At 39.1% G+C, this 16,085-nt stretch overlaps 1 protein-coding gene across 1 annotated transcript in view; it reads right to left on the bottom strand.

The window, feature by feature from the left end:
* Positions 1-16,085, bottom strand: part of LOC5564884 (ribosomal protein S6 kinase 2 beta) — a 131,082-nt gene that overhangs the window by 59,134 nt on the left and 55,863 nt on the right.

The raw sequence follows: 16,085 nt of genomic DNA, 5'->3' as shown, positions 1-16,085 counted from the left end.
TTACGCAACTGTTTTGAGTACCGTAATTAATCAGTAACGCAACAATTCTCAAAATGTGCAAAATAATGAGGAGCGCACCCCAATATGATTTCTGATACCATCAAGTGGTCTTCTACGAAATTGCAAAAAGCGTTGTACGTAACTCGTTGCAGAACTCGATTTTTACAGCACTTATTCTACAACTTGTTACGTAATGACTATTACCACTCTGCGTAATTCAGTGCAGGGAAGTAGGCCATTTCATGACAGATTGGCGTAATGAAAAACAGCCTATTAAGATGAAAAATTGCAATAACTACTATTACATGTCGAGATATATTTTAAAAATGTATATCCAAATATATTAGTTTTCTGAATAGAAATAGACGCTATTTACGTAATTTTGTAACCTTTTCTCAAAGCAATTCATTTGAAAAATGACCTAATGATATAAACAAGTATGAAATTATAAGCACAAAAACATTAGCTTAACATTAACTTTTCATTTAAACTATTAATTTTACATCATTTTTCGAAAGAATAAAAAAGTGAACACTTCATTTTGGCGGTGACTGTATATTATAACAGCTGTCGAAAGTTGCTTCGTGGAATCTTTATTCATTCTTCACTGCAGCAGTCAGACGTGACAAGAGAAAATATGGCAGGAGGCCTCTGCTAAATCGAACTCGAACCAAGTAGCGATTTGCACTGAATCATAAAATACATAAAACCAGGTTCAGATATGAACGGAGTGTTGATAAAAAGCTATAAATAACGCTGATAAGAAAAGTTTTGAGTTCTATTTTAGAAGTGGAGCTTATTTTCAGTTGGCATTTGATTTCTTCCGACCACAATATCACCTTCTTCGTGTAAATCGCAAAAAAACGGCATTTGAGCAAACATATATACAGTCAATGCTCCATGATTTCTGTAGAAGTCATCGACTCAAGAAAATATCGAGTCATGGAACAAAAATCCTTAGTAAAGTAATCATCAATTTTGTTTTGTATGGTTTCAGGAGTCGATTTCAACTCATGGAATATCAACTCATGGAGGTTGGTTTAGGAAGATAATGCCGTTTAGAAAACTGTATAAAGTAGATTTTTTATACATTTTTTTCTGTTTCTGTTCGGGATGCACCACTGCAACCAGTTTTCTTTGATTTTTTGTGGTATACCCGTGTCCTTTGTCTAGTGCATGTCGTTCTACTCCATTACTATTGAGAAATAATGAAGTAGTCGTTTTTTATACAAATATCATTCTTTACTATTTTGCATAGAGCCTCTTTAGAAAAAGATACCGCTATTTATACCTTTTGGAGAAAACAGTTTATCATCATTAAACTTTCAAAAGCGCGCCCCTTAATCAGGTTCGGCCACTAAGCTGGTTGAATGATACTGATTTTGACCATGCATCGGTACTCTAGCGTATCAAATTATTGCTTCTACTTATGAGGTTCAAAGTCGTTTTTTGAAACTGTGAACAGGTTTCATCGCATGAGACATTTAGATTCCTTGAAACAAGAAGCTTATTTTACTAGTTAGGAGGTCTACTACTCCACTGATTCGGAATCGTTTCCCTCCTAGATATCGAAAGATAAATTCTTGAACTCGGAAAGTACTTGTGCCATGAGTTGAAACCAACCTCCGATGCTGATTGAGCCATTTTTCCACTTCGACCTCCTCATCATCTAGGACAAATAGGTGGGTCTTAGTGGCTTGTTACTCTGTTATACTCTTCCGACCGTAATTTATAAGTATTCACAAGAACAGATACAACTAGAGTACAATATGGTAGATCTTACCCCGTAACGCACCACGAAAAGGTGATCTACCAGCGTTACGGGTATTTTATACATTTAGAATTGTGAGAAAATTTTGTGAGTTTTAATAAATAAACGAATAATCATGCCTCAAATTTCGCATTGATTGTTGGATATTGTCTCAAAAATTTCGTTTTGTTTATAAAATAAAACAAATACTTCAGACGAATTTTATTCCGTCGTCATATTGATAAACTGCACTTCAACAAATTTACCATTCTTTTTTTTCTAGCATTACGTCCAAACTGGGACAGAGTCTGCTTCTCAGCTAAATTTCTTATGAGCACTTTCAAAGTTATTCACTGAAAGCTTTCTTTGCCAATCGTCCAACCAGATTTTTATAACGTTTAAAACTTTTCATCGCCCTTCTTCCTTTGGTTATACTGCCGTGAATCGTTAGTCAGTCCCATCTACAGTTTGGTCAATGTTAAGTTGATATCATTTTTCAACATACCTTTGATTATTCTTTCAATTGCACTAGCAAGACCACTAGATTTGTTCAGTAAAATTAGGGAAAAACACCAAGTCGAATTGCCCGATTATGAAAAGTAACTGCATATCACTACAGATTTCGGCATCGTGTAACACAAAAATGAACCATGTTTTAATCATTTTTATGTTTTTCTCTAGAAGTTATTGGAATGAAAAGCAAATTGTGAAAGATGTTTCAATCCCCTGATTTTTTTTAATATTTGTGCGGAAACTAAGCTAAGAAGCTCGAAGCTAAACTGAGAAGATCTGAGAATCCCAGATGGACATGATGCCAAGAATGAGAAGAAGAAAAAAAGATATTCCTGGCACTGAAATATCATTTTTTTTGTGTGTTTCAATTAGAGAAATTTTGTCTCACAAGGTATTATTTTTTTTCATCTCAACGGTTATTTTATACAGTGACAAAGTATTTTGAGGAAGCATGTATCCTGCATATTAGCATCAACTTCTCCTTGTTTTGCTTGTTCTGCTTATTCTGCTTGTTCTGCTTCTTCTTCTTGGCATTAACATCCTTACTGGGATAGAGCCTGCTTCTCAGCTTAGTGTTCTTATGAACACTTTCACAATTATTAACTGAGAGCTTTCTTTGCCAAAGTTGCCATTTCCGCATTCGTATATCGTGTGGCAGGTACGATACTCCATACCCAAGAAAGTCAAGGAAATTTCCATTACGAAAAGATCCTAGACCCTCCGGAAATCGAACCCAGGCACCTTCAGCGTAGCCGCGGATATTACCACAAGGCTAAGAAGATTGTGTACCACAAGGCTAAGAAGACTTATTGCAATTATTCAGGCGTAATTGTAAACCGAACTCAACGAACTGGTAAGATTCTGCTGAACAGGTACAGTGGGATTCCGTTTTTGGCAACAAAATCTAAATTTTCAGTTGCCAAAAACGGAACCGTGCCAAAATCGGAACCCTTATTTTAAATTTTATTTTTCAACTATTGGTTTTGAAAACATCATTAGAATGTTATTACATCATCCTTATGGAACTATATGGCATCTAGACTTCAAAACGGCTCACTTCGAAGCAGTTTTCCGTAGGGTTGTACTATGATATGAATCTATAGCGCCGTAATGCTAATTGTAGCAAACGTTTTACATACAAACTTTTTACGCCTGAACGTCTTTAATGATTTTAAGAAGCTTCATACGCACTATTTGTATGAGTGGGCCATGTAAAATCAATATTCGCAAAAGTGACCTTTATACAAGAACTTAACATTTTCCTGGAACTGTGTTAGAATACGAAAGAAATAAAATATATTACTGTATTCATATCAATACGTATTTACAAAACAAAATCGCTGGATATTGCAAAACGGCATAAGTTTTTTTTATTTAATGAACATTATACATCAGTTTAACTTTTAGGCATTTAAATTAAATTTTAAAAAACTCGGTAAGTTTAGAATTCCATCGGGGCCCAGATAGCCGTAGCGGTAAATGCGTAGCTATTCAGCATGGCCATGCTGAGGGTCGTGGTTTCGAATCCCGCTGATCGAGGATCTTTTCGTAAAGGAAATTTTCTCGATCCCCAGGGCATAAGAGTATCTTCGTACCTGCCACACGATATACACATGCAAAAATGGTCAATTGGCAAAGAAAGCTCTCAGTTAATAACTGTGGAAGTGCTCATAAGAACACTAATCTGAGAAGCAGGCTTTGTCTCAGTTGGGACGTAACGCCAGAAAGAAGAAGAGAGCATTTCAATAATGCAACTGCAGTCAAAAGGGCAAACATGAACAACTACATCTCATGATCCATAAATGCGGCTCACAATTTTGTAGAAAACACAACCATGCTTTTATCATTTAAGTTCTAATTGAGCTTGATATATGTTTTACACCTACTTTATGGAACCAACGGATATTTACAGGATCCTGCTTAAGAGTTTCTTAGGAATCACCAAACTTTTAACTTAATCCCTAATAATCAATTATAAATTCTCAGGATCCCGCAAGAAACCGTCAGTGTCCGCTAGAAATCTGCAGACATCTTCAAGAGTCCGGTAAAATGTCAGAGAAGTCCATTAAGAACCAAGAGTCTCCTAAGGATTCTCCAGAGTTTAGCTAGGAAATTCATAGACCCAGCTCGTAAGGAACCTTTTGATTATTTTGAGACCCGTATCCTAGATTAAAAATCTTGTACAAAATTCTGGATCGTCTCTTAACAAACCTAACGTCTTGAAGAACCTCCAACAAAGCGGGAACGTAGCTCTTAAAAGTTGACGCAGAAAGATCAATATACACTCTAATATCACAAACAAAAGTTAAAATACACTTAACCGTTTTTAACGTATGCCGCATTGATATTATTGAGAATAAAGTGTAGTTTGGACTGTGTTCGCATTTTTCATGATGCCGGTATTGAATGGCACATTGGAATTCTACAACATCATACAATATAGTAAAATATACACTCTTTTTAGTGTATCACCTACTGGCAGACTAAAGTGGGCTGGTCACTCAGTATGAATGCCAAAGAGATTGTTGAGTTCTGGTGGAGATTGATGACCTCATGAAATGTTGCGAACGCAACACCAACGACCATCCTGAAGTAAATGAGCGCGTACGGGAGCCCTTAGTAGTTATTGAGATTTGCGGGTATATCGACGAAAATTGAGCTCTGGAACGTAATAAGTGCATAGTTGACCTACTGTTCAGATAAACAAAGCAACAGACACGATAATATTTACAAAAATTTACAAATTTTAATGGTATTAAAAAATGTTGCCAAAAACGGATCCATTTTGTTGCCAAAATCGGGGGGTGCCAAAAATGGGGCATGCCAAAAACGGAGCATGCCAAAAACGGAATCCCACTGTATTTGAAAGCGTGGCAACCGTTTCAAATTGAAACATCAAAAACCGCGTTTTTGTCACCGGGAAAGTCACGGCGGTCGTGCAGACCTCTGTCAACAGATCAATCAGTGTCAATTCAATTCTTAATACCTATTTCATCGAAACGGTTCGATTCAGTCAATGGAACACACAGAGCCGGAAATTCCTCCAAAAGATGGAAAACATCACAGAAACGGAAGCAAAATTGAATATTTTTAGGTTTCAATGATTCGGTACCGATGAAGTTCACCACCCAATCCATAAGGGTTGTCGACGCGAATTGGGGTGTGGGTTGGGGCTTTCCACGAACTAATCTTCTCGCTTTACCAAACTGGTTGACTGACAACCATTTCGGCAGTTCTCATCGAAGCTTGTCATCAACACACCAATTAGGATGTTTGCGTTGGACAACTGAAGTTAGCGGCGGGAAGAGCCAACCTGTGAAGTGCTGAGTGATAATTATAGATTAGATCGCGGCGAAAGCGTTGTGACACTGACTGACGTGGGTGACATTAATCCAATTTTGGTCGGATCCAGGTTTGTTTGGATGCAGCTTTTAATGGTTATGTTTCACTTTCAATTTTTATTTATGGCATCCAAGCTAGGACTTTCAGCTAGAGCTAATTAAATTGTTTGAAATATTTAGTAGGGTAGCTTAAGGACTTTTGTCAGTTCTTTTGACATGTAGGGAGTTGATCATGGCGATAAAAAGCTTTTGAAGAAACTTGTTGTCAGCTGTCTGTGAAAACCACATAGTTAAATTCCGATCCGACTAAACTCAGGACACAATGTAGAAAAGACCGATCACTGGATAAGAGTTGTTTAAGTCGATTACAGGAACGCTCTTCAATCGCTGAACAATCCGGCAATATAAATACTTACGGATTTAGTGAAGTCAGTAGGTTAAACAAAATCCAAGGATATCCAAATTACGAAAATCATTATGGTTACTTTACTTTTTCAGACGAAGGAGTTTTCAACACTTTATGGGTGCTGAATGACCATAGTTTGCATGTCCGAAAGAACTTGAAACTATAGCGAACCAAGGCAACGAGTTCAAAGCCCTGATAAAGGTGGGTGGTTGACACAGCTTCTCTGGCACGATGTAGGGAGCGCAACTCTGGTTAGGTGGCCTATCGAAAACTATTTACCAACCAAGTACGGATTGATTTTACGGCAACAGACCCGGCACCGAATAAAGAACAACGATTGGAAAGTGGACCTTGGAACGTGAGAACTTTTAATTAACCCGCACGTTGAGCTCCTGGCTCGTGAACTGCGGAATGTCGGCGTGAACGTGGCAGCTGTCCAGGAAATACGCTGGCCGAAAACCAGAGAACGTGAATTACAGCGGCGGCAGAGCAGAACGTGGAGTTGGCGTCATAGTGATTGGGGAGCAGATGAAGCGAGTTATTCGGTTGAAACTGGTAAGCGACCGTATCTGTATATTGAGAATGGAAGGCAAGTTCTTTAACTACAGCGTAATCAGCATATGCGCTAACGAGCGATAAGGCCGATGACATGAAGGATAAATTCTATGAGAGACCTACGGAGGCCTACGAAGAGTGCCCGAGATGTCAAGATAGTCATCGGCGATGCAAATGCGGAGAAGAAGTTTATTTCCGACACGTCATTGGAACGGAATGCCTTCATTCCGTTACCAATGATAATGAACTGCGGCTCGTAACCTTCGCTGCTGCTATAGGGATATAAATCAGCAGTACCTACTTTGCACGCAAATAGAACTGGCAAACTAACCTGGCGACCCCCAAATAATCCACGTGCTGGTAGATGGGCGACATTTCTCAGATGTCGTAGGTGTCAGGACCTTTCGGGGCACTAATACCGACTCCGATCATTATCTCGTAGTTGCTAAAATTCGAGTGCGACTATCCTGCGTCACGAGTTCCAGCTAGACAGGGCAGCGAAAGCTGAAGGAAAGAGAATCCACAACATAAAGAAAAGCCAGTACGAAGAAAGTGTGGTAGATGAAATTCAAAATAGCATGAACCAGAACGATATGCGGAGATTTTACGCAACGATCAATAGCGCGCGGCGCAATACCGTACCAGTGCCCGCCATGTGGGATGATCTTAAGTGGAGTTTGCAAACCAATAAAACGGCGATGGCTGCCAAGTGGAAGGAGCACTTTCAGCAATTGTTGAACGACGAAAATGAAAATGTAGCGAGAAATATGGTAAATATTCATGAAGACGTTCAAGCTGTGGACGCATCGACCAAAGAAGAGATTAAAAAGGCTGTCAGTGAGCTGAAGAACAGTAAGGCTGCTAGGAAGCACGAGATCTCGGTCAAGCTTCTCAAGCACGGAAGAAAACAAATGTGCTATGACAGATAATGTATGAACATGGTTTTCCGGCGAAACTGATTAGGCTGATACGTGCAATGTTAAATGACTCGAAATCAAGTGTACGGATTGCAGATGAGGTGTCGACCTCGTATGTGATGTTAGACGGATTGAATCAGGGAGACGCAATTTCGAATTTTCTGGTCAACATTGCACTCGAGGGTGCTATTAAGATATCTAGTGTGCAGATAAACGGCACTATCATCACACGGTCGTACATACTCCTCGGCTTTACGGACGACCTTATTGGAATCGATCGTAGGTCAGTAGAGAAGCCTTCGTGCGTCTGAAGAGGGAGACAGCGAGGATAGGCCTGACCATTAATTCTACAGAAACGATGCAGGTAAAGAGAGAGGCAGGTTTGGTAAAGTAGGTGCTGAGGTAGTGTTTGATGGGTATGGGTTTGAAGTTATTGAAGAATTTGTTTACCTTGGAACGCTTGGGACATGTGGCAACGACGTTTCACGCGAAATGCAAAGATATGTTGCGGCTGCAAATAGGTGCCGCAACTTACAAACGGAAACAAAATTCGTCCTGTTTAAAACATCGAAGGCTTTCCGGTGGCTTTCTACGGGCTCGAAGCGTGGGCATTGAAAGAGGCAGACCAGAAATACTTCGATGTTTTCGAGCGTAAAGTGCCACGGACAATACTTGGTGGGAAACTAGAAAATGAATCACGAGTTGTATCAAGTGTATGAAGATGGGAATATTATTGAGCGGCTGATCACTTACTGCGAATGTCGAAAGAAATATTTAGCAGGAAACCAGGTGTCGCGACTTCGTAGCTCTACAATACGCTCGGCAATGGCATGACGCTACGCTGTGGTCAGTGGTGCAAAACGGCGAACAAAGTCTGTTCATGCACTACAGAAAAATGCTGCCGCAACGTACACTGTCGTACATTCGATTGTAATCTATCTATTATAATCATAATCCACCCGATTATCTACAAAAATAGTTATGAACGGGAAAAGAACGGTTGCGAGCAAACTCTGCTCATCCAGCAATCACGCTCTTTTTACATTTGTTTTGTTCTGGTTCTCCAATGCAAGAAATTGTGAGCAAATCGTTCGCCATTGGTTTGTGAGCGTGTGAGCGTGGATCCTGCTTAATATTAATTCATTTTGCGTAAACGGCATGAAGCTTTCAACCACTGGCTGTGGTCATCAAGGTGCAAGGTACAAATGGTGTATGTATGGTTTCGCATCATGCGTCGTTCACAGTGTATTCTGAGCTTTTTCGCCTTTGGCGTCTTTCAATAGATACCGATCGGTTGTTTTTCTTTGTGCTAATTTCTTGGTGCTAGTGACCTCTATAGAATATACGTCTGTATATAAGTTTGTTCATTCTCAAGGCATGTAGAATATCATAGTAAACGTGTTTTTCATATTCAACATAATAGTAATTTACGAAACAAGTTAGTTGATTTTCACAGCACGAGTCGTAAATTTATCCTAAGAGGCTTGCAGCTTACAATTTTGTAGAAGACCACTTGAGGATATCACAAATTATATCGCAATGCATTCACCAACATTTTACAATTTCTGAAAAATTGTAGTGTAATGATTAATTAGGCAACTCAAAACAGTTGCGTAATGAACCATTACAGCACTGATTTCAGTTGCGTAATGACTATTCCCGCACTGCATACTTCAGTGCAAGAAAGTCCATTACAGCACTGATTTCAGTTGCGTAATGACTATTCCCGCACTGCATACTTCAGTGCAAGAAAGTAGGCCGTTTCATGGCAGATTGACGTGATGAAAAACAGCCTATTACGATGAGAAATTGCAAAAAACTATTCTGCATCAGTCATAGTTTTGGAAGCAGTTGCATATTGTGGATTTAATGTACTTTCATTATTCGTCAAACTTCAATAAAGAGCAAATACCAAGTACTATACGAATTTCTAAAAAAGGCAATCTGTTCTTTTGATCAGAGAAAATTTAGTAAAACACTGGCTTATAGTTATACAGCAAAATAACCAATCACACTTCAATGAAACCTAAATCGAAGGTCTACAAAATAGGCAGTTTAAACTACGATATATTATGATCTTCAGCGCTCAAGATATAAATTTCCTCTATCTTTTGACATAGGCGAATATTCGAGACAAGGTTTTAATAGTAAAACAGTATCTAGACAGAGTTAACAAATGAAAAAGTATATTAAATTTATGTTTCGTTTTTATTTTCCTTATAAAAACTATCCTAACACACAGAGTTTTTTTTCGATTTTTTTATAGACCATACTGTAGAAGAGATTTTTGGGTACTGAGCATAAGCATAGATGACCGTACAATTCGTAGTTGCTACTCCGTGATTGACCAAAACAATCAAAAGGAACCAACAGACGGAGCTTGGGAGTGGCTTACTATTATCAGTGAAAAGAATTCAAAACATTTCAAAGTCAATAACGGCGCCGGCCACGTCCTTGCGGTCATTGAAGAAGGGCAGGAATGCAAGTGTGACATCCATTGTTACTAAAGAACGAGTATACCTCTGCATCTTCATGGTTGTCGCAAAAAGGAGAATTGGTAGTGGAAAGGATTCAGAAGCTACACAATCTGGGATTCACCTTGGTAAGTGATTGAATTCATGTAACCTCAATTGAAAAAGGCATCTATTGACAAAAATGAAGACTAAATATAAAATAAGTCGACACCTATGGTGACGAACCATTCAAAGATTTTGTAAATACATGTTACAGTCGTTATATGAAGAAAGGAATGTTTGTAATATCCATTGTTATTAGGGGCCGACTATACCTCTGCATCCCCACAATTATCACAGGAAAAGGCTTTTATTTAATAGGGAGGATTCACAAGTTACATCATATAGTTTTAATAGATAGCCTATCCTAATAAAACATTGGCACTCTTTGTATCGAACCTTTCGTAGTATTTTTTATACTTACAAAAACAAAAGCCTAGGTTTGTTTATTTCAATATGTTATGTAAAATATGAAATAGAACATGTCGACACTTGGAGTAACGAAATAATCATCGTTTTTTTTTTAAATGCAAAAACGTAACATTGAAACCGATGTCACAAAAAGATCTGCGCATACATATAAAACATTTTTGAATTAGAAGCATGGAATGAGCTCACTAATTGAAACTTCATGGTTGATAGGGCAGATGACAATCATTTCAATTTAAAGCAAATTAACCACCCGTTTGGCATGAAGTCGTTTGGCATAAGGTCGTTTGGCATAATGCCGTTGAGCATAAAGTCGTTTGGCATAATGGTTGACTTATAATGAATATCGACATTTTCGAAGTTTTTTACAACACCACCGTGCCCAAAGCAAAAAAAATTCGTGGGTTCTTAAAAAGCGTGGTGGTCGTTCAGAGATATTCCAAGATATCAAAAATTGAAGGGACAATAGAGAGCATAACTAAATAAAACTTGTGACTGGTCTGGCGGAAGATCTTTTCGGAATAAAAATTTTCTCCACATCCAAGAACATAGAGTATCGTTGAATTTGATGCGATATTCATATTTGAAAATAGTAAATTGGCAAAGAAAGTTCGCAGTTTTCAATAAAGGGAACGCTCATAGAATATTTCACCGCAGATCAAGCATTGTCCCAGTTTGGACGTAACACTTGATGAAAATTACTTGGTAAAACAAGCGAAAAATTATTTGCAAAATATTAAAAACTCTTATTCTAAGATCTATTATTGCATTATAATGCAAAAATAGCCTATATACGAGAGCAGATTATTTTTCGTTTAAAATGTTTAGGGCTTCAAAGCAAAATATTTTCTCACAACATAACTCAAATGAACAACACATTTTTGAAAGAAAATATTTGTGGCAAAACTTTTGAACGATTCAATATAAATTTTAATTTTGAAAGTGTACATCAAAAACACTGTCTGTTATCGAAAAAAAGAAAAAATAGCAAAAATCAAAAAAAAGGTTAACATTTAGCTTAACTAAATAATAAAATTTAAAACAGTATAAAAATAATGAACAGCCTATTTTAAAAAAAGGCAAAATTTATGATTAAACCAATACAATTGGGCGCCAAAAATTATTGCGGCATAATAGAACGAAAAAATATAAAACAATGCGTTCAGAATCATCGTAGTGATTGTGCTACTTTGCCCCGAATGTCGTTTCTAAGATGTCAGTTCCCCGAATGATCAGTTTCCCTAAAAATGGTGCTTTACGTCGAAGTGGGCTATTCGGGGAAGCTGGATATTCGGGGAACTGGCATTCGGAGAACCGACATTTGGGGAAAAGTAACACAACCCATCGAAGTAACTGAAGTAATCGATTTCTCTTTTCGCTGATAACTTGAGCAGATCAATGTTATCGATTGTCGCCCTTTCGTCAGTTGGAAACAAAAACATATCTAAATATATAGCTCCAAATACCAGCCTATGTATAATAGAAGGTGAAATTTATTTAAATTTAAAATCAACAGTTTTTATACCTATAATTATGGTTACATCATATTTAGGTGGGGCCCAGATAGCCGTAGCGGTAAACGCGCAGCTATTCAGCAAGACCAAGCTGAGGGTCGTGGGTTCGAATCCCACCGGTCGAGGATCTTTTCGGGTTGGAAATTTTCTCGACTTCCTAGGGCATAAAGTATCATCGTATCTGCCACACGATATACGCATGCAAAAATGGTCATTGGCATAGTAAGCTCTCAGTTAATAACTGTGGAAGTGCTCATAAGAACACTAAGCTGAGAAGCAGGCTCTGTCCCAGTGGGGACGTAACGCCAGAAAGAAGAAGAAGATATTTAGCATAGCATAGCATAGCATAGACTGACTGTACATGTCAATGGTTGCTACTCCGTGATTGATCGGAACTGGTAAGAATTGCACTACGATCCAAATGAATAAGGGATGGGAGTTTCCGCTTATTTTCGAAGTACAACTTTAGCAGATCTAATATTATTGATCAATAACGGCGCCGGCCAAGTCCTTACAGTCAGTTGGGATGGGGAAGGAATGTTAGGGTGTGATGATTGTTGCTTCTAGAGACCGAGAATACCTCTGCATCTCCACAATCACCACGGGGAGGGTGTTTATTAGTGAGGGAGGAAAAGATCTGGGAGTCACCATTGGTCAGTGATGCGATCCATGGATAAGGAGGGAAAATACAACTTAAACTTAAAGCTAGTTTTGCATTTTGTCTCGAGAAGTTTTCGGTAGAAGATATAAAATATACGTCAACATCCATTATGTCGAACCATTCAAAAAATGTTTTAAGTAATGGCAAAAAGAAAAATATATATGTATATATTTTAAATAATATGAAAAAGGAACGATGCCGACACTTTTAGTGACGAACCAAACATAGTTTGTTTGAAAATTACAGAAGAGTAACGCTGTACATTATTGTCTCGAGATGAAAAGTTTTTGATAGGAGTTTTAAAATATACGTCAACATCCATAATGTCGAACCATTCAAAAGAAGTTTTTAGTAATGTTAAAGAGAGAAAATATATGTATATTGAAATCATATAAAACAGGCGTAATGCCGACACTTGTAGTGACGAACCATTCAAAGTTTATTTGAACATTAAATAAAATAACGTTTTCATGAAAATATGTGTCATTATAAGCATGAAACGAGCTTACCAGTTGGTAATCCATCCTCGACTTAACACGGATATCTTTTCGCACTCACACAACGCGAACCGTAAAGCTTCTCGGCGTCCCGAAAACGAACCGTCTTGTTTGGGCTCTCCGAAACACTGCTCAGCAAAACTCGCGAAACGAAAAACGACTCCCGGCGTCTCGAAAACAAAGCGTACTGCTTGGGCCCTCCGAAACACTGCCCAGCAAAACTAGCGAAACGAAAAACGACTCCCGGCGTCCCGAAAACAAAGCGTCTTGCTTGCGCTCTCCAAAACACTGCCCAGCAAAACTCGCGAAACGAAAAACGACTCCCGGCGTCTCGAAAACAAAGCGTCTTGCTTGGGCCCTCCGAAACACTGCCCAGCAAAACTCGCGAAACGAAAAACAACTCCCGGCGTCCCGAAAACAAAGCGTCTTGCTTGCGCTCTCCAAAACACTGCCCAGCAAAACTCGCGAAACGAAAAACGACTCCCGGCGTCTCGAAAACAAAGCGTCTTGCTTGGGCCCTCCGAAACACTGCCCAGCAAAACTCGCGAAACGAAAAACAACTCCCGGCGTCCCGAAAACAAAGCGTCTTGCTTGCGCTCTCCAAAACACTGCCCAGCAAAACTCGCGAAACGAAAAACGATTCCCGGCGTCTCGAAAACAAAGCGTCTTGCTTGGGCCCTCCGAAACACTGCCCAGCAAAACTCGCGAAACGAAAAACAACTCCCGGCGTCCCAAAAACAAAGCGTCCTGCTTGGGCCCTCCGAAACACTGCCCAGCAAAACTCGCGAAACGAAAAACAACTCCCGGCGTCCCGAAAACAAAGCGTCTTGCTTGCGCTCTCCAAAACACTGCCCAGCAAAACTCGCGAAACGAAAAACGACTCCCGGCGTCTCGAAAACAAAGCGTCTTGCTTGGGCCCTCCGAAACACTGCCCAGCAAAACTCGCGAAACGAAAAACAACTCCCGGCGTCCCGAAAACAAAGCGTCTTGCTTGCGCTCTCCAAAACACTGCCCAGCAAAACTCGCGAAACGAAAAACGACTCCCGGCGTCTCGAAAACAAAGCGTCTTGCTTGGGCCCTCCGAAACACTGCCCAGCAAAACTCGCGAAACGAAAAACAACTCCCGGCGTCCCGAAAACAAAGCGTCTTGCTTGCGCTCTCCAAAACACTGCCCAGCAAAACTCGCGAAACGAAAAACGATTCCCGGCGTCTCGAAAAAAAAGCGTCTTGCTTGGGCCCTCCGAAACACTGCCCAGCAAAACTCGCGAAACGAAAAACAACTCCCGGCGTCCCGAAAACAAAGCGTCTTGCGGGCGCTCTCCAAAACACTGCCCAGCAAAACTCGCGAAACGAAAAACGACTCCCGGCGTCTCGAAAACAAAGCGTCTTGCTTGGGCCCTCCGAAACACTGCCCAGCAAAACTCGCGAAACGAAAAACAACTCCCGGCGTCCCGAAAACAAAGCGTCTTGCTTGCGCTCTCCAAAACACTGCCCAGCAAAACTTGCGAAACGAAAAACGACTCCGCCAGAAAGAAGAAGAAGATATTTAGAAAAAAAAATGTTCGAAAGAAGGGTAAATTTGTACTAAATATATCAAATTTTTCTGTGCAAAATTTTATTCCAATAGCAAAACTCAAAAGAAGAATTAATATTTGAAAGAAGGGTAACTTCTGGATAAATAATAAAATACTATTGGCAATACCTTTCCTAATATGCTTTAGTTTATTCAAGAGCACATTTGTATCAATTTACTCCACAATAAGCCTGATGTCATCAAAAAGATTCAATAGAAACGTAAAAACGAATGTCATCTTAAGAAATTCGTGTTTTCAGGCTCAAATTCAGCAACCACAATTGAAGATTTTGGATATTTTATATCGCGACTATAAAATACGATGGAAAAATTGTGTAGAGCTGTTTAGAGTCGGCACTCAAAAGACATGTTTTTTTAATGCTCAATACCTTTTGAACTAATAACGCAACCAAATAACGAAAATCATTTCTCAACTTAAAGCTATCATGATCAGTCCTAACAACGATATTTTTTGTTATTTTTCGTAGTTATTGCAACATTTAAAACGCGATGTTCTTATAAACCTTACCTGCCCTAGACTTGGTGAAATCTCCTAATTTAAATCATTCGAAGCGAATAAATCTCGATAATCATGTCAAAACAAATAAAAAATCATCGTTGTCATTTGAAACACATCATTTTTCATCAAGTGTTTCCGTCACAATCGTTTATAAAAATGGATTTTTATTTGTATAATGGTTGCTCCCCAGTTTGGGGAATTCACTAGCGGCAATCTGAAATAAACACGCAACCGGTCTGCCCATAACTGCATAACAGTCACATTTGACATTTTTGACAAATTGGAGTTAATACCATGGAGAGTCATCAAATGATAAATACTTTAAAAAAGACACTGACACGTTAATGCTTCTAGTGGGCATTTATGCCCTTTGAAGGAAGCACCGTCTAGTGTGGACGGATGCAACGCCCAGTGGCACAGTCGGAAAACAGTCCTCACGAAAAGTTTACCGGCCTGAGGCGGGAATCGAACCCACACTCCCTTGCACAATGCGGCTAAATGCCTGGTGACACTAACCGCACGGCTACGAAGCTCACACACTTTCGATCAACTTACTGAAATCTGTGAGATTGTTCTAGAAAATTCGAAAAAAAAATACCAAGTTGTTTTGTCACATTGGTAAATATAACCGCATAAAAGTCACATTGAGATTATAAATGAGCCTCGTAATGTAATAACAATGAAATTTCTATCAGAATTATTTTCTGGCTCTTTACCTAGTATGCGATATGAGTTGTACAAAATATCAGCCTCAAATAAGCACTTTTGAGTTCCTGGTAATTTTTAAAAATTTTAGTTTCCTCCCATACTACCATAAAATGCACGCTTGGTACTCCATTTACTGAATGCCTACTTTTGTTGAATGTTACAAATATGCAGTTATGGGCAGCGGTGTG

The sequence above is a fragment of the Aedes aegypti genome, chromosome 3, assembly GCF_002204515.2.
Source record: "Aedes aegypti strain LVP_AGWG chromosome 3, AaegL5.0 Primary Assembly, whole genome shotgun sequence".
NCBI classification, from domain to species: domain Eukaryota; kingdom Metazoa; phylum Arthropoda; class Insecta; order Diptera; family Culicidae; genus Aedes; species Aedes aegypti.
This window is presented reverse-complemented; position numbering and strand designations above follow the sequence as displayed.